General features: G+C 45.8%; 1 non-coding gene across 1 annotated transcript; it reads right to left on the bottom strand.

The window, feature by feature from the left end:
* Positions 1–19156: 19156 nt before the first annotated feature.
* Positions 19157–19263, bottom strand: LOC120684146. The gene has a single exon (XR_005679127.1). It is a non-coding gene; the product is annotated as a small nucleolar RNA R71 (small nucleolar RNA).
* Between the last annotated feature and the right edge of the window lie 2117 nt (positions 19264–21380).

The following is a 21380-nucleotide window of genomic DNA, read 5'->3' as shown; positions in this document are numbered from 1 at the left end:
TGATGGAGTTCGTCCGATGGGCCAGAAGAATATGCTTTGAAGATGCTGATCCGCTAGTTCTGGTATCCGACTGATGGAGAGTTGCCGATGAAGTCAAGGAAGGAGAAGACGATCCGGACTCTACGAAAATCTTGATGATTCGGTTGCAATATTTTAAGTAGTTTATCTTTTAGATAGTCTTTTCTTTAGGGTCAAGTAATATTTGCCGTAATCGGTAAGGACTTGATAGCGCTAGGCTATAAATATGAGTTGTAAGGGACCGAAAAAATTTGATACACATCCAATACAACAAACTTTACAATTCCTTTGCACTTTTTCGGCGACTTTGCCTTTTCTCTTCTTTTTTTCGACGAGTTCTTTCAAGTTGATCAAGGACGCCTCACATTCAAGCGACTTGATTTGCTGGTGAGTTTTTGTTTTACCGAGTATATTTGAGCTTTAGCTACCGGGCGCATCGCTGTGGCTTCGTTCAAATCTTTTCAAAAGTTATCGAGTTTATCTAGGCTTTGACTTCCGGGCGCATCGCTGTCGTCTCATCTAGATTTATTCACCAATTATCGATATCGGCTAGATTTGTAGGTTTTCCTATGCTTTTTGGCCATTATCACATCTAAAACATACTAGATCGGCTTTTGGTTTTGGAGTAACACTTTTGTTATCTCTAGAGCCGGTTTAGATCTGTTTTTAGCTTTACATCATCTGAGTTAAACATTCGTAGCTTAGATCTTGTCATACATACACGATCGGCTGTTCAAAGCCGGTTTTGTCGTTTAGTGTATCGGCTGATCCTACCGATACGCTCGTTTACTACGCGTTTGCATTTAATATCTTTTTGTCGTCTATAGTATCGGCAAAGCTTGCCGTGATATTCGGAATCCCAGCCGATATGCTCTCGAATTTGACTTTGTTTTCTCCCTTGTCAATTCAGGTCAATTTGACTGGCACGCTTGGTTGACTTTCCGTGACTCGGCGAACACTTGCCCTCGGATTCCAGTGTGTTGATTTTTGCGTCAACAATGTGTCATTTATCTTTAAATAAATCCTTTCTATAGATTATTTCAAAAACCTTTCTCCATGTTATTCTGAGTAGTTAAAGTACTTGACATGGATCATCTTGATTGTTTGATTGAGTGAATTCACAACTATTTAGTGAAGGAAAGCTATACTCAAGTATAGTACCTTATTATTATTTTTTTCCAACAATTGGATTTCATATAGAGATCACCCCGTTAGCAGACGGAACGTACGAGTTTCTCCAGGAATCAAACAGGGATTTTTTTGAAGCCCAGGCCAACGCCGTTGAACTAACTGAAGCTCCGAACTCTGATTCGGAAGAACCAAAGTCTACTGACTCTATAGACACTACTACAGGCAAGACCCGATGCATAATCCTATTATTTCTGAATTATACAATTCAGTATTGTTTACTTGTGCATTTAAGTTATTGGAGTTGAATGAAAACTTAGATGCATAATTCTAGGTACCTATTGATTGAACACTAGAGCTGAATTCGTTTAGATGCTATGCTAATAGGACCGGTAAAAGTCGAGTTATTTCCTGTCACTCGCGAGATTTATAGGAGTTGATTATTTACATTCTTGCAATCACTATAAGGATCATGGATGGATTTGGTTTCAAGTTTCATGGTTGAAATCCGTCTGTGTTGATAAATGATTAAGACCGCAATGTGTAGTAGTGGTGGTTAAGCGTTTGAAAGTACTAGCCACATGCCGTAAATATGGTATATGGTAAGCTTAGTAACTGATCGGCCTGGCAAGTGGACATACCTCCCACTCTCTCTTAGAGATAGGAGTATATATATATTTTATGTTGCAACACCGCGACTACAAAGATGTGGTGGTTCTCTGTAGTCGGGGAGAGTGGCCCTGATCCATGATCCGGAATGACAAGCAAAAGTTTGCTTGGGAGTGACTCGACAGTACTCCAAGCGTGTGTGCTAGGTTTATCCTTGCAAGGTTGGATTGAGACTGCTTGATCCCTTTGCTACATAGATTAAGAAGTTGAACATTGAAGATATCAAATATGGTTGGATGGAAATAATTTTCTACCATGTTTGTTTAGATAGGTGCAAACCTAGAATGGTTAATACAACTAGAATTTGAAAGCTAAAAATTGAATTAAGGACATACTCTTTGTGGCTTTTCAGCAAAAGAAAACCCAGAGCCTTTTCAAAGCCTGGTCTGTCTAGATAAAGGGTTATTTTACAGCCTTAATCGGATCAGTCTTGCTGAGTATTAGTATACTCAGTCTTGTTGGTGACTATGTTTTCAGGAATGACTTTGGAAGACCCAAACACTGGTCTGACTTGGCCTAGTGTTATACCTTCTGGCTGGTCTATGGAATGGGAGACCACTTCGACCAGCAATGATCCGGAGGAATAATGTCATGCTCGGGCTTATCATGGCATCTACCCTACGACGTTTATATATAGTTGTGTTTTCCCCTGTAGAACTTCTAAAGTTAGCATAGCTTACTATTATCTCTTTTCTTTTGAATAAGTTGTAAAAGCTAGAACTTTAATGTACTAGCTTCAAAACTCTGATGTAAATCCCACCTCTTATCTATGTGATGTAAAATATTGTGAAATGTTGTATCTCCAACTCGCCTTCGTGCGGGACATATACTTGTGTTAGGATCGGATATTCAGTGGTTTTATAGGGATGTTACCCGACATACCAATGATTATACTGTAACACTCTAATTTAATAATAAATTTAATTGGCTTTATTTAATAATAACACTCTAATATGCTTAGACTTGCATTTAAATTAATTTTCTTTCACAAGTAATTAAATTTTTATAGGTTTAAACTTGTTGTTGCATTCATGCTGGTGCATGGTTTTATTTTGTTTGAATGCATTGGAGTTTTGAATTCAAATTTGAATTTGAATTCAATTAGATTTGAGTTAGTTTGAGTTGAGTTAGAAAAGGAGAAGGAAAAGGAAAAGAAACCCACCCGGCAGCCCACCAGAACCCAACCCAGCCCGCGTCCTTCCCCTCTCCACGGCCCACACCAGGAGCCAGCGGCCCAGCCGCATCACCCTCTCTCCCCTTTCCCCACCAAGTCAGGCCCACCTGTAAGCCGGTGCCGCATCCTCGCGCTCACGCTCGCCGTGGCTCACCCTGAGTCGCTGCCAAGCCGGGCCCACTCGTCAGTTCCTCCTTCCCCGCGTCGCACAACGGCCGCACCCGATCCTCGCCGAGGATTTCGCCGCACTTTCCATACCGGGCACGCACGCCCAGGCCACGCCGTCGCCCTATAAGTAGGATCCCCGGCCTCCTCCAAACCCTACCTCGCCACCCCGCAGCCGCAGCCGCCACAAACCCTAGCTCCGCCCGCCTCGCCTTGCTCCACCGTGTAGAGCACTCTGCTCCGCCGTGGACTCGCCGCTCCGCCACACCACAACCAGCCCGAGCTGCCACAGGTGAGACCGGATTCGGGAATTTCGTCGCCGCCGGCGTTCCTCCGGCCGTGCTGACCCTCCGTGCACCTTCGCAGCGCATCCCCGCACCCGCTCGTGGGACCCAGAAGCCTGGAGGAGCTCTGCAACGACCTCCTCCCCAAGCACCGCCCGTGCACAGCCGCCGGACTGCGATGCTGACGTCTCTGCACACCGACACCGCTCGAGTTCGAGCCTAGGTGAGCACCAGCCCGACCCTCCCTACCTTTTGCGCTAGTTGTAGTGGCCTGTAGGCCCTTTCCGAGGCCGGAACGGCACTCGCCGTCGCTCCGCTACCGCTCACACCGCAGCCTTGCCGTAGCGAGCACGCTGCAGTGACACACAGCCCTGCACGAGCCCCCTTTTGTGTTGCCCATGCACTGCGGACGCTCCACGGGCCTTTTGCGCCCCTTTCTGAACACTGGAGACCCCCGAACAGCCTGCGCTGGCGAGCCTCGCCGCACAGAGCCACCGCCGTCACTGCTCGCGCCGCCACAGACCCGCTCGTGCCCAGCTTTTGGTCTAGGTGAATCACGCATGCCACGTAGTTCCTTCCTGACCCAAGCGCCGACCGTTTTGACCCCCGGAGGGCCGAGATTGCTCGACTCCGGCGAGCCCGAGCGTGCACCGCCGCGGAAAGCCGTCGCCGGCGTTGAGCGCCGCCGACCCTACACGCCCAACCTTTCCTCTCCGCGCGATCCAGATCGAACGGCCAAAAACAGATCCAGCCCAAGTCAACTCAGGCAGATAATGGTCAGCGCCAGCCCCCTTTGCAAAAGAACCCCTGCAGTTTCCAGTAATCAACCCGCCGTCCACTTAGTTCAAAAGTAATTGCGAATCAGCCCTGGTTTTTACGTTTTGAACCCTGAGCTTTTTAGAATTAGAACCCGCAGTCAAGACCCGCTGGTTTTGCATGTCAGACCCAGATCTATAGTTTAATTATGTATAGGTCCCTGGTTTTTGCAGAAAACCCCTGGAAACTCAGTTTTTCTTACAATTTAGTCCCTAGATCTTGTTTTAAGCCTAGTTTTCGCGTTCTAGCTCCGTTTTAGGTGTTCTTTATGTCCATACGATTGTTGTAACGTGTAGAACAGTTCTAGCTTAGTTTTGTTTGCTGTTTTTATGTATTGTTGTACTGTTTCTTAGTGTTTGCCTTTGTTTGCATGTATGTGTATGTGCTGGACTTGTTTTGGCGTTACGATCGTGAGTAGACGTTGATCCTTCAGAGGAGTACCAGTACCCGGAGCAGCCACCGTCTTCACAGCAGTTTGAGCAGTAGGAGAACTTTGAGGAAGGCAAGTATAACATGAACACCACCTATCACTTTTAAATACATTTTCATACTGCATTTTAATACTGTATACCCATAAAGATTTTCCTAGCCACTTTGTATCCTTTATATATCCCTTGGGTTGCATTTTGGTTAGTTGTGCTAGGTGCTGCACTATAACACACTTGATCCTTTTTAATTAATTTGATTAATGGTATATGCAACTTAATTCTGGGAGTGGCCCTCTGTGATCTGTGCTTCAGTGGCTCACGTCTCGTTAAAAAATGGTTTTTCTAGAAACATGGTTTAGGGGGCCAGCACGGTGCTTAGTGCTTGGTTAGCCACTCTCCTTAAGGACCAGTTCATAAAGCGACAACCTGGGACAACAGTGCTACCGCAAGACTGGAATGGGACGGTCTTGGCTTACTAATTAGGTCTTTTTGGTTTGGAGTAACTTACCTGCGGGGCAAGGGTGGTAAGCTTCAATGGTCCCTGCTCCTCCGGCTTGGTTTGTGCTACGTGTCTTGTACCCCCGTGAGGTGGGCCCCATCGTCGCTGATCCAACTCTTCGCGGTTACGCCTTACCAACAAGATTCTTTGTAACGGCCTCGTAGTGTGCTTGCTAGCCATCTCACCTAAGGAAGTGTGATGAACAACTAGCGTAGCTCACGACTTGTGGGTAAAGATGTGCAACCTCTGCAGAGTGTAAAACTAGTATACTAGCCGTGCTCACGGTCATGAGCAGCCCGGATCCTCCTTTTGATTAGTGGGGTTACCTTGTTGGTTTCGGTGTGGATCTCAGAAGTTCTTAATTAATTTGATTAATTTCTATGCAACTGGGTTATGGTAATTTCATCAACTTGTAGTAATTAGCTTTAATAAATTTTGCCAAGATTAAAAACTAATGCAGTTGAGTCAGCCAACCTTAGAGCCTCATAGTTTGTGTTATAATTATTGAGTACAAGTTGTGTACCCACTCTTGCCTACTCTACTCTTTTCCTCTTGTTCTCTTTGGGGACACCCTACTGCTGCTCAGTTCCCGGCGACGCGGAGGAGTTCACCCGGAGCTACCAGGAGTACGAGGATTTCTAGGCGTTCGTCTCCCAGTCGACGACCCTGTGGCGCCCAGCTTCAGAGAGAGTTTCGTGCTTGTTCTACGCTTCCGCATATTTATATCAGACATTTTGTCATTAATGTAATAAATAACATTCGTACTCACTTTATTATATCTTTTACGTGATATGTGCTGTGATATACTGTTCATTCTGTTATATATATGTGTGACTTGATCTTGGCACGTATATGATTGCTCGGTTTATGTCCTTTTGTAAACCGGGTGTTACATATACTGATTAAGGTGCGCTTAGATATTTAGTGCACTTGATTTGGTGTAATTCAGAATGGTTCTGCCACATATGGATTATAGTTTTTTTGAAGGAACCTATGGATTATAGTAGGATGCATATGCAATCATATTATATTCAATATCCTCCTATGTATCCAAATCATGCATTACTACAAAGACCGATTGTTGCTACCAATAATCTGGTCAAGCAAGATGTTGATTGCAGCAAAGAGAATGAGAAGAGCAAGAAGCAAGACTCAAAGTATTTACAGCCGAGGTGGTTTTCCTTAGACTTGTCTCATACTCAGAAGTGAAGACTGCAACGTATGCACAAGAAGGAGGCAATGGAGCAACAAGTGAAAGCCGTGCCAAAGACGTCAGCAACCATGAAGAAGGTGTGGCGGCCGAAACAAGTTGTTTCAACATCAACTTGAATAGAGCAAGTTATGGCCGATAGTTGTTTATCTCCCTTAGCACAAATAATGGCCGATGTGTTATTAATCATCGCCCTTAGATAATTTTGGTTCAGAAGAATGTTTTTTGGCAAGCAAGCTTTACCAAAAAACATGGGGGCATATGTTGACAGCCAAAATTGGCACCGACCGGTCTGACCGGTGTGCCCAAGCGGTCTGACTGGTCTGCTCTCTGTAGCCAGTCTGGCAGAGGATGACCGGTCTGGCCGGTGGGTCCGATCGGTCTGACCGGTCCATGTGGAGTCCGAATACAATTAGGGAATCTTATAGATTTAGATCTGCAAACAAGATTTTTTGCGGGGTAAGTCCTCTCCACCCTATAAGTATAAAGGGTCATGGCCCATTGAGAGACAACCCAATCAAACCAATCAAATACATTTATCTTTCATTATCTTTACCTTTTCCCTTTACCCTAGCTTTTCCAACCTCGACATGCTGTTCTTCTCTCATCTCCATGGCGTTTTAGGATGCCCTAGCTGGCCTGCCGAGCCTAGGGTAACCCTATGCGTGCTTGCCCTGACAGGGTCCCTCCCGGGTGAGCGTTTGTCGGATAGTCGTCGTTCTACACGGTGAACGGTCTGACCGGTCCTCTGACCGGTCCGACCGCTCCACGCAGGAGGCGCTGCAAGGAGCCCCTCCTCGCACCGCGCGATCTAGCGCGTTCGTGTGTTGACCAGAAAAGGCGTCAATAGAGGGCATGAGAGGGAGGGGATGATTTGGGGTTTTCATTTTGGTGGTTCTCGTTGGGGGTTGAGGCATGGAAGGGAGAGAACCATGGACGACCATTTTTGCGGGTCTTGGAGCTCGTGGGGAGCTTGCCATATGTGAGGATAGAGAGGGGCGTGACTTCGTAGAGTTAGAGGATGGTGTGGTGGTGCAAATTGTCGAATTAATCAGACTATGGTGGCCGGACTTCGGAGATCAACGAGGGCAGCCTATTTTTGTGTAGAGGAGCAGGAGGAGAAATTGAGGGAGACCGAGAGCGGTGGCCAGCGAGTGAAGATGCAAGCCTCAAGGCTCGTCGAGGTGGTAGGTCGAGTGGCATGTGGAGGGCGCAATCACAGACTCACAACGCGGGACAGCGCGGCTAGCCGAACTTCCGTAGGCCTGAGCAGTGGGGTGGCGCAACACTCGGGAGGTTGCCGGTTCCGATTGACCGTTCGATCCCCCGATTCGATAGTTCATATTTTTCGGGAGACGTGGCGCGATGAAGGGCCAGAGAATTGCCCAAGGATGAACGTGCTTTCCTCTTTAAAGATTATCATGAAATGTACTTGAACACATGTGTAGCGTGAGAGGGGACCTGCGTGTCCGTCAGGCCAGCGCTAAAAGCTGAACCGGGAGAACCGTGTAAAGACAGCTAGCTTTTCAAATTAAACTTTGAATTGAGACAGGTGATCAGGGTCGTTTCCCTCCACGTGCCGAATTTGTGACGTTGTGCTTGATCTCACGTCACCAGTGATCGCCGACGGCCAAGGGGCATCACAAGTGGTATCAGATTCAGTTATCCTCGGCGCGCCGCTGTTCGTTTCGCTTTAACCATCCCCGCCCCCGGTCAGATCTGCTTCCTCAGCGAGCTCGACTTGCTCCACCGATCATCCTTCCGATCTCGGCATCCCACCCCCGCCCACCGACTCCCAGATGGCGGCGACCACCGCCAACCGACGGTTAGCCACCCGGCGCCATCACCCACAAATTTCCGTCACGCCACTTATGTTCAAGTGTGGGGATCGGGCGTTCTCGCTGTGGAATTCTCCATTCTGAGTCTCGACTACGGGTGCGAAGGCGAGCAATTCGTCGTTGTTCGTGGGTTTCGGCGAGTGACCACTGAATTCCATCAGGTTGGTGATGCATCTCATGCCTTTCGAGGTAACCGCAAGTCGAGTTGTGTTCACTTTGCTTCTGGTGTGGTCACCACGGCGGCCCCTAAGCCCTCTCAGTTCGTGCTCTCTAAGATGGATGAGCACGTGGTGAAAGAGGATGAGTGCTTTGAGAATTTGATGGAAAATCTGGATCTCTTGTTTGCTCAAGTCGGAAATCTCTCTTCCCATCAGCAGAAGATGGCAGCTCAATTTGATATCACAACCAAGATCGTGGAGCAGTTATTGTTGGATCAGCAAACTCTGAGTCAGCAGATTGAAGCAACTGGGCAAGCAGCGGCCAACTTGACTCTGAATCGTACGCGGCCATCTAGTCCCGCTTCTGAACCTTCTTCTCCTCACCGTCGGTGCTTCGCGGCAGGTACTTCTCGTTCCACACCACACCATCCTTCTGCTAGGGTGTCAATGCATTCTCATGAGGGGGAGGGACCAATTAGAGCTGTCTTGCCGAAGTTGTCTTTTCCACATTTTGATGGCTCGGATCCTACGATTTGGAAGGATAAATGTGTGGACTACTTTACTTTGCCTAACATTCCTGAAGCTTTTTGGGCTACTGCTGCTGCTTTTCATATGGATGATAATGCTGCTAAATTGTTGCAAGTGTACAAACTTGAGCATGGATTGGGTTCTTGGAATGCTTTTATTGAGGCTGTAGAAAAGAAATTTGGGGCTGCTGATTATCGGGATGCTTTGAGTGGCATGTTTGACTTGCAACAAACTACTACTGTCGAGGAGTATATCTATGCTTTTGAGGATTTATAGTATCAGTTGACCATGCACAATAGTCACCTTGGCGAAATGTTCATTGTTACCCAGTTCATTAAGGGGGTTATTGCCTGAAATTAGTGCAGCAGTGCTATCTTAGGTTCCTGACAACATGCAGTGAGCTATTATGTTGGCAAGGATTCATGAGCAGATTATAGACAAGAGTAAATTGATATCCAACGAACCTCAAAGTTTTGGCAAGGGTACTGGTTTTCAACAAAAGGGGGATACTAAATCTTCTGTTTCAGGCTCTTCTTTGTGGAAAGTGAGGCAAGTGATGAATTATAGAAAGGCCAACAACTTATTCTTTCAGTGTGGAGAACCTTGCAGCCCAGCTCATGCTGTAGTCTATACTAAAAAGACAAAGGCCCAGGCTAATGCTTTGATGGTGAATGATTTGGACATGCCCTTGTCAGTGGAAATTCTTACACAGCTGGCCATGGAAGACTCTATCTCTACTGATTTTGGTCAGTTATCTCTCAAAGCAATTTCAGGAACTGATGCTGGTGAGGCTTTGAAAGTAAGAGTATTGGTTAAGAATCAGGTGATGTTAACCTTAGTGTACAGAGGCAGTAGTCACAATTTTGTGAGTGCCGAGCCTTTGGACAGAGTTGGCATCACACCTGTCCCCACAGTGCCCAAACAAGTCAGAGTGGCCAATGGAGAAATCATGATCTCTGATTCTTATGTTCCCTAGTTATCTTGGTGGTGTGCTGGGTACACTATCGAGACTGATATGAGAGTGTTAAATTTGAGAGCCTTTGATTCTATACTTGGCTATGATTGGCTAGCACTACACAGTCCCATGACTTGCTACTGGTACAATAAGACTCTTGAATTCTTGCATAATGGGCAGTTGGTATCACTTCAAGGGATAGTATCCTCCAACCATAGTGTTCAGTCATGGTCTGCCCAGCAGTTGCTCAAGCTGTATAAAGGGAACGACATTTGGGCTTTTGTTCTGGTATCCAAGGACAAAGAGGAGCAGTCTTCCCCACCACAACCTGAAATTCAGACTTTATTGGACAACTACAAGGATGTCTTTTCAGACCCCAAAACTCTTCCACCTCCCAGGGCTTATGATCACACTATCCCTCTAATTCCAGGGGCTGTGCCAGTAAAGTCCAAGCCTTACAAGTATTCACCACAGCATAAAGATGAAACTGAAAGACAAGTACAAGAAATGTGGGCTAGTGGCCTGATTGTCCCCAACACTAGTCCATTTGCTTCTCCTGTTTTGTTGATTCAGAAAAAAGATGGCAGCTGGAAATTTTGTGTCGATTTCAGGAGGCTGAATGATTTAACCATCAAAAATAGGTTTCCTATGCCTATTATTGAGGAGATCTTGGAAGAATTGGCTGGGAGTAAGTATTTTACCAAGTTGGATATGAAGTCTTGCTACCATCAAGTGAGAATGAAACCTGAAGATGAACACAAAACTGCTTTCAAGACACATCAAGGGTTGTATCATTTCAAGGTCATGCCATTTGGGCTGACCAATGCTCCTGCCACGTTTTAGTGCATCGTGAATGATGTCCTATCCCCATTTCTGAGAAAATTTGTGATGGTTTTTCGGGATGACATCTTGATTTACAGCCCTTCCTTTGAGGCTCATGTCAGCCATTTACAGCAAGTCCTGGATAAATTGAGAGAGCATTGGCTATATATGAAAATGAGTAAATGCTCTTTTGCTCAACATCAGATTGAGTACTTGGGTCATATTATTTCCCAAGAGGGAGTTGCTACTAATCCTAGTAAAACTGTGGCAATGATCCAGTGGCCTTCCCCTACTTCTGTCACTGAACTTAGAGGTTTTCTGGGGTTCACTAGTTATTACAGGAGATTTGTGATGAACTATGGGTTAATTGCCAAACCGTTGACCAAGTTTGTCTAGACCTCAGCTGCTTAACAAGCTTTTGATCAACTCAAGCATGCCATGTCTTCCACACCATTTTTGACTCTCCCTAATTTCCAAGAAGCATTTGAAGTTGAAACTGATACTTCTGATGTGGGGATTGGCGCTGTCCTCAGGCAAAAAGGCCAACCTATAGTCTTTTTGAGCAAGGCTCTTGGAGAAACTCACAAACATCTTTATTTTTATGAGAAGGAATTTTTAGCCCTCATTATGGCAGTGGAGAAGTGGAGGCCATATCAGCAAAGGAATGAATTTGTCATCAAGACGGATCATAAGAGCTTGTCCTTTTTGGTAGAACAAAACTTACATTTAGAGCTCCAGAGGAAGGCCATGACTAGATAGATGGGTTTACAATTTAAAGTGGTCTAGAAAAAGGGCAAAGACAATGTAGCTGTTGATGCTCTTTCCACAGTGGGCCATCTAGTAGCTATTCAAGCAGTGTCTGTTGCTCAACCGGTTTGGGCACAAGAAGTGGCTAGTTCATATGCCACTGACAGTCAAGCACAAGAATTGTTGCCACGGCTGACAGTCCATAGTCCTGATGAACACGACTACTCATTGCAGCAGGGTATAATCCGCTTCAATGACAGGATATGGGTCAGCAATAATTCAGGCTTACAGACCAAGATCATTACTGCTCTCCACTCCAGTGCTAGTGGTGGCCATTCTGGGCAGCGTGCTACATATCAGAGGGTGAAAAGAATGTTCTATTGGAAGGGGCTCAAATAGCATGTGGAAACTTTATACAACAATGTTCAGTCTGTCAACAAGCTAAGCATCTGAACACAAAACTAGCAGGTCTTCTTCAGCCTCTACCTATTCCAAATGGAGTGTCGCAGGACGTTTTCCTGGACTATGTGGAAGGCTTGCCCAAGTCTGATGGCTTTTCTGTTATTTTAGTGGTTGTCGATTGCTTAACCAAGTATGCTCACTTCTTCCCTCTGAAACATCCTTTTTCTGCTCTCTCAGTGGCTCAAGTGATTTATGATGGGGTGGTCAAACTGCATGGTCTGCCAAAAACAATGGTTTCAGATAGGGATAAGATTTTCACAAGTATTGTTTGGACTAAGCTGTTCAAATTGGTGGGGGTTCAATTACTTTTTAGCACTGCCTATCACCCACAGACTGACGGCCAAACTGAGCGGGTCAATCAGTGCTTTGAAATGTATTTGAGATGTGCAGTTAGTGATGCTCCCAAGAAATGGCATGCCTGGCTTGCCCAAGCTGAGTTTTGGTACAATACCAATTTTCACACTGCTATTGGTTGTTCACCATTCAATGTATGGATATGATCCTGACTTGGGAGTGTCTCCTTCCATGCCACCTTCCACTCAGCAATCTGTCTGAATTTATTCAAGACAGAGCTACTCATCTGGGCATTCTGAAAGAGCATCTCTGACACGCTCAAAACCGTATGAAATTGGCTGCTGATCGCCACAGATCTGAAGTGGTTTTTCCAGTGGGGGATAAGGTTCTTCTGAAGCTACAACCATATTCTCAGTCGTCCCTGGTCAATCGCCCATATCCCAAGTTGGCTACGAAATACTTTGGCCCATACACAGTGCTGGAACGTATTGGTTCCACATCTTACAAACTAGATTTACCATCTTCTTTACTTCACCAAACTTTTCATGTTTCGCAGTTGAAGACTTTTGTCTCAGATCATACTCCAGTTTTCTTGGCGCTTCCCCATCGAATTCAGTTGGACGCAGACGCGGTTCCGCTAGAGGCCATCTTGGATCGATGTCTCGTCAAGAAGGGTAATCGTGCAGTACACAAGTGTTGATCAAATGGACCCAGGTGCCTGCTTCCTATGCTACCTGGGAGGACTAGTACGTGGTCAAGACAAGGTTTCCTGAAGCTCTTGCTTAGGGACAAGCAAGTGTTCCGGTGGGGGCAAATGTCAGGATGATGGCGTAAAGGCGTATTCCGTTTTTCATTATCATGTAATGTACTTGAACACGTGTGTAGCGTGAGAGGGGACCTGCGTATCCGTCAGGCCAGCACTATAAGCTGAGCCAGGAGAAACGTGTAAAGAGAGCTAGCTTTTCAAATTGAACTCTGAATTGAGACTGGGGGTCAGGGTCGTCGCCCTCCCCGTGCTGAATTCGTGCTGTTGTGCTTGATGTCATGTTGCCGGTGATCGCCTACGGCCAAGGGGCATTACAATACCGTTAATTATTCGTGGGAAATCCCATGTCCTTTAACATGGACACGATATGTGGGACATGCCAAATTTCCTGTCCTCCCACCTCATAAGTCTGCGATAACGATCACAATTTGGACACAATAAAATTGGCATATTCCTAGCGCCTGTTCAGTAACTATGTTTCTAGTTCTGTGTGGAAAGTGATTCAATATAATTGTCTAGTTTATTTTTCTAAAAGGGAAAAGTCCATTTTACTCATCTCACCAATCCACATTGTCCACTTAACCTCCTGAGAAAATATTTAGGCTCGATATAATCCGAGTAAAATTTCAATTGGTCCAATCTACCCCTATAGATATTTCTCTTTGTTGTTTCTTCGTGTACAAATTGAATTTTAAGTTCAATTTTGTGAATGTATCGAGAACATGATGCCTTATGTTAAAAAATACATTACAAATTTTTCATGATTTTTTTCATAGGTTAGGAAAATTTAATATAAAATTGCAATTCTACATGAAAATTATTCATAAGAAATTCATAATGCATTTTTTCTAGCATGGGGGCATCATATTATAAGTCACGGTGCAAAATTTGAAGTTAAAATTCCACTTCTATGTGGAGAAATAAAAAAGAGAAATATCATTAGCAGGTAGATTGGACCAATTGAAATAATTCAGGAATGTCAATTGAGCCTAAATTTTATTCAGAGGGTTAAGCAGATAAAGTGGATTGGTGAGGGAGTAAAGTGGACTTTAATAATGTTAAGAATTGAATCAGAAAAATATTTTATTTTTTTAGTTCCCAAGTAATTAGTTCATTTTAGAGAACCATTCGCAAAATCAGCCAAGAATCACTCAGCAGTAAAATTTCAGCAAAGGTTCATGTGAATTCAGTCTATAAGCGACTTTGGGAGCTTTCCCGTTTTCGGAATTGGACTTGCTTTCCCTTCCTTTTAAAGTTATGTATATGTATGCAGCTTCAACTTCTCTTGGTCAACGAAATTTCAAAAAAAGGATAGCCTACTCCTCCGTATCTCATATGGGTTTGCCGTGCTCTGGCCCTATATATTGATCCTCCAAAGGTTATAATCCTAGCGTAATAAAAAATATTAGTGTCAGAAGAAATGGCACCGGTATCCCTCATTATTAATTGAGTTGCTTTGACAAACAGATATGGCCTGATAACATTCAATGCGCATGCGCATGCCACGAATCAGGTAACCAATTCCAGGCAGCCAAATAGATAAACATGCATGCCATTGAATGGCCAGACGCATGCATGCGCGTGGCTGATGTCAATAATCTTTCAGCTGAGGTGGAACTCTACTTGTTGATGCTGCTAATTCTTTAATGCTCTAGGGCAACCGAATGCCGCAGCAGCCCAACCGCCATTGCCACACTGCTCATTCTGCCAGCGGCTGTCTTATTGAGAACCTTTATCTAGCGATGCCCACCCCCTATGTCGTTGTTAACAGCTAAAATCGGCTAAGACCGATCTAGCCTATGTAGTCCGAGTAGGTTTAGATCTGTAATTAGACTGTTTATGTAAAAGAAAGATCTATCGGACGGTCCGTTGCGCTAAAGAGGAAACACACGACGGTTCAACCTAGCAGGCCACCAAGCCGCCGGCCTTTTTCCCCTACGCATGCCGTCTGCTGTGCACGTGACCCATGCCTACAATACTCCACCTCCCTCACATCCACCACACCTCCCTTCATTCTCTTGCATGCTTTCTTATTAAATGATGCTTGTTGGTAAAAATATTTATCTTCATATGATCTCCATTTTAAGAACCGATCATACTATTGTGTTCTGACGAGATAAACAATACTAGACCCCACTTGCATATGTTCCAACGATGTTTGTGAACTGGTAATAATTTATATGACAATTTACTTTCTTTTTTAGCAACTATGTGTATATCGGCTTACTGTAGTAACAACTTATGTGAATATTAACTCTATTTTTGTCAACTATATGTATGAGCGCATCATGGATTTTATTTGAAGTAGCTTATAACTTATATGTGTGGCAACTCATGTGTATAATAGATTTTAATTTTTGGTAAGTTTTGTTTAAATGCGTGATAACTTTTATTTTTTTGGCAATTTATGTATAAAGTTACTCTTTTTTTTGCTACTTAAGAATATAAAACACTACTACAAAATTGATTAACCGCGACCTTTCAAAAACCCCTCGGAGGCGGGCAGGAATTCCAACCGCCTCAGTTAATGCCTGGCACTAACCAAGACGGTCATGTTTTATTAACCGAAACGGTTACGACAACCGCCTTGAAAATATATTAACCAAGGTGGGCGTTGTAACTCAATCGCCTCGGTAAATCAGTTGCAAGCACACATATAAATACCAGACTTTAGGGTTTCACACTCATTGTTGTCCTACCTCTTCCTCAGCCCGTCAGCGCCGCCCCTCCTTCCTCTCTCTCTGTCGTCCCTCGTAAGACCTACCTCTCCCACCTCAATCTTTCTCCATGCGAGGCGCGCGGCTTCTCCCCCACTGCGTGCGGTGGTTGGCTCCCTCCTCCATGAGCGCACAACGGCAGGCTTCGTCCACCACGAGAGCGCACGACGGCGGGCTCCCTCCTCCACGACGGCACACGGCGGTGGGCTCCCTCCTCCACGTGCAGCGTGCGGCGGCGGGCTCCATCCACCATGATCGCGCACGGCAGCAGGCTCCCGCCTCCACGATCGCGCACGGCAGCAGGCTCCCGCCTCCACGATCGCGCGCAGCGGCGGGCTCCATCCTCCACGATCATGCGTGGTGGCACGCTCCCTCCCGCGATGTGGTTCGGCGCTCCTTGTCTACTCCTCCGGCATGGAGCCCAGGTCCGGCGGCGGCATGGCCGGGGAGGCCGGATCCGGCGAGTGCTCCTTGTCTTCTCGACCATGGCGGCGGGCTCCCACCTTCTCGCGGCTGTGGAGGCCGGATCCAGCGAACGCTCCTTCTCTTCTCCACCACTGCCGCGGGCTCCCACCTTCTCGCGGCTGGGGAGGCCGGATCCGGCGCTCGTGAGCAGACGTGGTGGTGGCAGTACTTGGATGGGCTCGGCGGGCTTGTCCGTGGTTTTTTTATTTTTCCTATTTGATTTACGGAGGCGGGCAAAACAACTGCTGCTGTAGTTCTCTCATTAACAATGACTTTTACTTGGAGGCGGTTGGATTGCCCGCCTCCAAAAATCTGTTTCGCCTGTCTTGCAAATTTTTTTTAGTAGTGTGACATATTGTGTTTATGATAACTTAGATTCTATTTTTGCGACAACCTATGCTTATAACAAATTATGCTTTTGTGGCAACTTTATTTGTATGACAACTTATAAATATTTTCGTGGCATCCTTAAGCTTATATGTGTGGCACCTTGTATATGTATATATTAGCAAATCGTTCAATAATATCAAACACAAATTTACGTAGAAGTTGATAGTAGTACAAAACATCTTCAGAGTATATGTAACTGAGATCTAATTTTGTTTGTCTCATCACATAGAACACAATGATAAAATCATTATACAAAACAGATACCATTTGAAGGAGATCAAATATTTTTTTTATAAACAATCTACATGCTAAAAATCCTACAGGCATGCTATACTAGTGGCACACAAGGGGTCGTGCACTTCCATGTGCACTTCCATGTGCACGACTGGTGGTGAGATAATGCCGTCCATTCTATATGCATTTTTATGCCTTGTATTTAAAAAAAATATTTTTTGGAGGTAGTTACATAGCTTAAATTAAATTTGCTGCTCAAGAATCACACAAATAAGACAAATAAATAAATAAATACATACTGTAACGAATATGACCCCATTTAGGCCATTTCGAGTGATTTTGGTGGGACTAACAAGTTTGCAAGATCATATTTGTAGGATTTTTTAGGTCCCTTGGATGAAGTCCAAACCATATCCGAGACGGCCAATTCACCATCGAGATGTCCAATTCACTGTCCAGACACTCAAGTCACAGTGAAAAAGCATTTAAATCTGCTGTCCAATTCGCTGTCGAGATGTCCAAATGACTGCCGCAACAAGTTGGACAAGTGCAAGGAAGAAACAGAAAAAATTCAGTAGCACCGTAATATCCGATGGCCGTCAGAAGTTCCGACGACCCATCATCGGAAGTTCCAACACACTAGTACTGGGGCAATTGTATGTGCGTTACTAAGTCTAGCGAAGAAAATCAAGTACCATCGGAAGTTCCGACACCTCACCATTGGAAGTTCCGATGGCCATCGGACTATGCACCGGAGCATCACTCGGAGAGCGTGTCAAGTGCGCAGAAGCAAAGTATTCAACACCGGTTGATCCGAAGGCCATCAGTGCAATGCATCGGTTCAACCAACGGTGGCCACATCAGCTGTTAGAAGGCTCAACGGCTACATCAAGGCACAGTATAACCAAAAGTTCCGACGCCCTCCCATCGGAAGTTCCGATGCCCTACGCAGAAAAAGTGCATAACGGTCACAAATGGCTACTTCGAATTTGTGGCCTATATAAGTGCCTCACCCCAGTCATTTTCAAGATGCTGGAGTTCAGGGAGACTCCATACACATTGAAGAATACCTCCAAGCCAACCCAAGTGCTTAGTGATCAAATCATTAGTTCTTAGCACACCTTTGAGAGTGTCAGTGCTAGGTTAGCTCTTAAGTGAGAGACGTGGTTCTAGAGTGAACCAACACTTTTATTCGGTGTGCCGGCCCCTTGGAGTCTTGGTGGATCGCCGGCAACGTCTTCGCCCCTCCGACTTGGTGTGGAGCGGTGTCGACAACTTTGTGCGAGGGATGTGGAGACCCCATCATTCATGGAGAAGCTCCTTAGTGGAACCTGGGGCCAAGGTGACCGTGGTGACTTGACAAGCCTTGGTAGAGAGTCAAGAAGAGTCCTAGAAAAGACTTGGTGGCCGAGAAGCAATAATCTCGATAGAGTGCTTCAACAACGTGGACTAGGGGTGGCTTAGTGCCTACCGATACCACAGGATAAATCTTTGTGTCGAGAGTTTGCTTGCTCTCTTGGGACTAGTAAATATCTTTACACAACCTGGCCATCTCTTGGGAAAATATAAATAACGATACCCTGAATACTTCCAGGTGAAATGCTACAACGGTATATCCGTGTGCTTGCGGATCTTTCTGTAAACATTAAGACATACCAACACGGCATTTCTGGCGCCGTTGCTAGGGACACCCCCGTTCCTAGTGATTGCTCTAAGAAATGTCAATAAGCATTTTTGGCGCCGTTGCCGGGGATGGCACTAGATGTAAAGATTTTACTAAGCACATAAACATGGCAATATGAGTAAGAGGTAGGTACTGCTTATATAGGCTAGTGTGTTTATCTTTTTGTTTTCTCCTGATTGGATGAAAACAGGGTAGTGTATGTCTGGTTTCTCCTTGCTGACAAACTTCGTTGAAAATCCCGAGAAGCTCGTGAGAAGGGTCCGACCTCGCATCGTCCCTCCTCCGCTCTCGCACTCGACAAGCGAGCCAGCTTCCCAAGCACCATCAACAATCACCGAACCCATGGCTGAGAAGACTCTCTGTGACTTCTCCATCCCCTCAGCTGCCAATGTGGCAACTGGACCCAACGTTGATGTTGGGGATGTGAACTTTGAGCTGAAGTCCAGCCTCATAAACATGGTGCTGGCTAGCCCATTCTGTGGCAAGCCGAATGAGGACGCCAACGCCCATCTCCAGAACTTCCTGGAGTTTTGCAAGACCATAACCATAGGCGTTACAGCTGACGCCATCAGACTCTGCCTGTTTCCCTTCTCCCTCCTGCGGAAGGCGAACTAGTGGTTTTATCAGAACAAGGAAGCCGTCAGCACATGGGACAAGTGTTCCACGGTGTTCCTCGCCAAATTCTTTCTGTTGGGCAAAACAAATGCCCTACGTGGAAGAATTTCAAGTTTCCAGCAGACGGGGATGGAATCCATCCCAGAAGCTTGGGAGAGAGTCCAACAATACATACTCGCCGGTCCTCATCATGGGATGGACGAGTGGCTCGTGCTCCAAAGTTTCTACAATGGGCTAACGACTACATCCAGAGCCCATCTCGATGCTGCTGCTGGAGGAGCCTATCTGGACCTGACAATTGCCAAGGCTACGGCCTTAATAGAAAAGATGGTCTCCAACCAGGGCTGGAACGAGGAGCGTTCCCAGCCCAGAACCAAGGGCGGAATGCATACCGTCAAGGAGACGGACATGCTCGCTGCCAAGCTGGACCTCCTACTGAAGAAACTCGATGAAGGGAACAGGCAGGAAGTGCCTGTTCCCGTCCATGCCATGAGTTCGTACTTAACATGTGAGATTTGTGGTGACGGTGGACACTCAGGGAATGACTGCCCTGAGACCCGAGAAGACGCAGCCTACATCAACAACAACAACACCGGGTTCCGTCCACAAGGAGCCAGGGGTGGGGTCAAGCACGCCCACCATTCCAAGGAGGTGGTAATAATTTCAACTAAAATTTCAATTCGAACCAACCCTTCTTAAGAGACCTTGTTTTTGGCAAAGCTAAAATAAATGAATCTTTAAACAAAAAGCTTGCTGCCAATGATAAAATTTTGGAAAGTATAAATGCAAAAGTTGAAAGTCTTTTTCTACACTTAAAAACCAAATAAGTTTCAACAAAATGATAGAAACACAACTGGCTCAAATAGCTGCTGTTGTTCCTGTTTCTGAGTTTGGGAAGATTCTAGGGCAACCCGAATCTCCCTTTGAGACTGCAAATATGGTGTCTACCGGGTGGGGCAACCTTCCCGCGACAGAGTTCTTGCACTAACCATGCAGGAAGAACCACGCACCAAAGGATGAATGCGTGGTGTGGGCTGACTGCGAAACTACATGAAGATCTAGGGGTCCCCATGATCAGCTGCTCAATCTTCAATCAATACTATGAGCATGCACCCTATGACCTGGGGGCTAGTGTCAACATTATGCCCATGGTAATATACGAGAAACTCGTATACCCTGCTCTATCCCCAATATATATGTGTGTGCAGCTCGCAGACTCTACAATCCGGTATCCCGAAGGGATAGCCAAGAACGTCTTGGTCCACGTGCGAGACTCCTTCGTCCTTGCAGACTTTGTAGTGATGGACATAGAAGGTGACCTCGGAATCGAGCTCATTCTTGGGCGACCATTCTTGAGGGCCGCCAGAGCAAGGATCGACGTAGGAAGAGGAGAAATACGCTTCTGTGTTGGAAAGGAAAATGTGTTCTTTAGATTCAAACAAAGGGAAGAGCAGCGCATCCTGAATCAGCAGGGTGACGAAGGGCAGGCACTTTGGGATGCACCAGAATCCCCACCACCAAGACCTACGACCACCCGATCCAAGAAAAGACGTGCCAAGAAGGTGTGGCGTAAGGTTGCAAGTTCGTCTTCATCCAATTCTCCAGGATGAGTGTTGACACTCCTTAGAGCCCCAATTTACATACCGCAAGTGCATGGATCGTGGTAGCTTTTCCCTTAGAGCACTCCCCCAAGGTTTATCAATCCATGGATCGGAAGCGAACCGACTAGAGTTTACCATCTAATCTATCGAACCTATCCTAAACATGAAGCAAAGATTGCATATAAACTGAACACTTGATAGATATGAATGAAGCATAAGTGTTCATCACACCCACAACCGTAGATGAGATAACTCAACCAAGGAGCTAGGGCCTATCGTCTCTAGGTACAGTTCTAGTCAAAAAGCAAAACATAGATTGCATCTCAACTAAAGGTACACGAAATCATCTCTCAGAAAGGCGGCTCGCAAGCAGCCTACTTTCCCAAGGTCGCCGGTGCGAGGTGCGTATCGACGCCTAAGGTTTCCCAAAGCTTTACCCCAAACGCCCACCAAGTGCTCTTACTCGAAGGTCCTCCTCTTGGTGGCCGCGCCATGACTCCCATGATACTCGCCATCGATTCTATTCCACAACATGTCGTCGCTAGGGCTTTTCCCTCCGCCATGCTGTCACCACACCAGGGTAATCAACCAACTAGCTAAAACACGCTACCTCAACGTATCCGCAAGATATAGACTAATCACCACGAATAGATCTAATCTTACTATGAACATATGGATGCATCACATATGAGAAAGAAAGCATGCATTGAAGT

Source organism: Panicum virgatum, chromosome 7N, assembly GCF_016808335.1.
Source record: "Panicum virgatum strain AP13 chromosome 7N, P.virgatum_v5, whole genome shotgun sequence".
NCBI lineage: Eukaryota > Viridiplantae > Streptophyta > Magnoliopsida > Poales > Poaceae > Panicum > Panicum virgatum.
The sequence above is the reverse complement of the archived record's forward strand: the minus strand, read 5'-3'. Positions and strand labels throughout refer to the sequence as shown.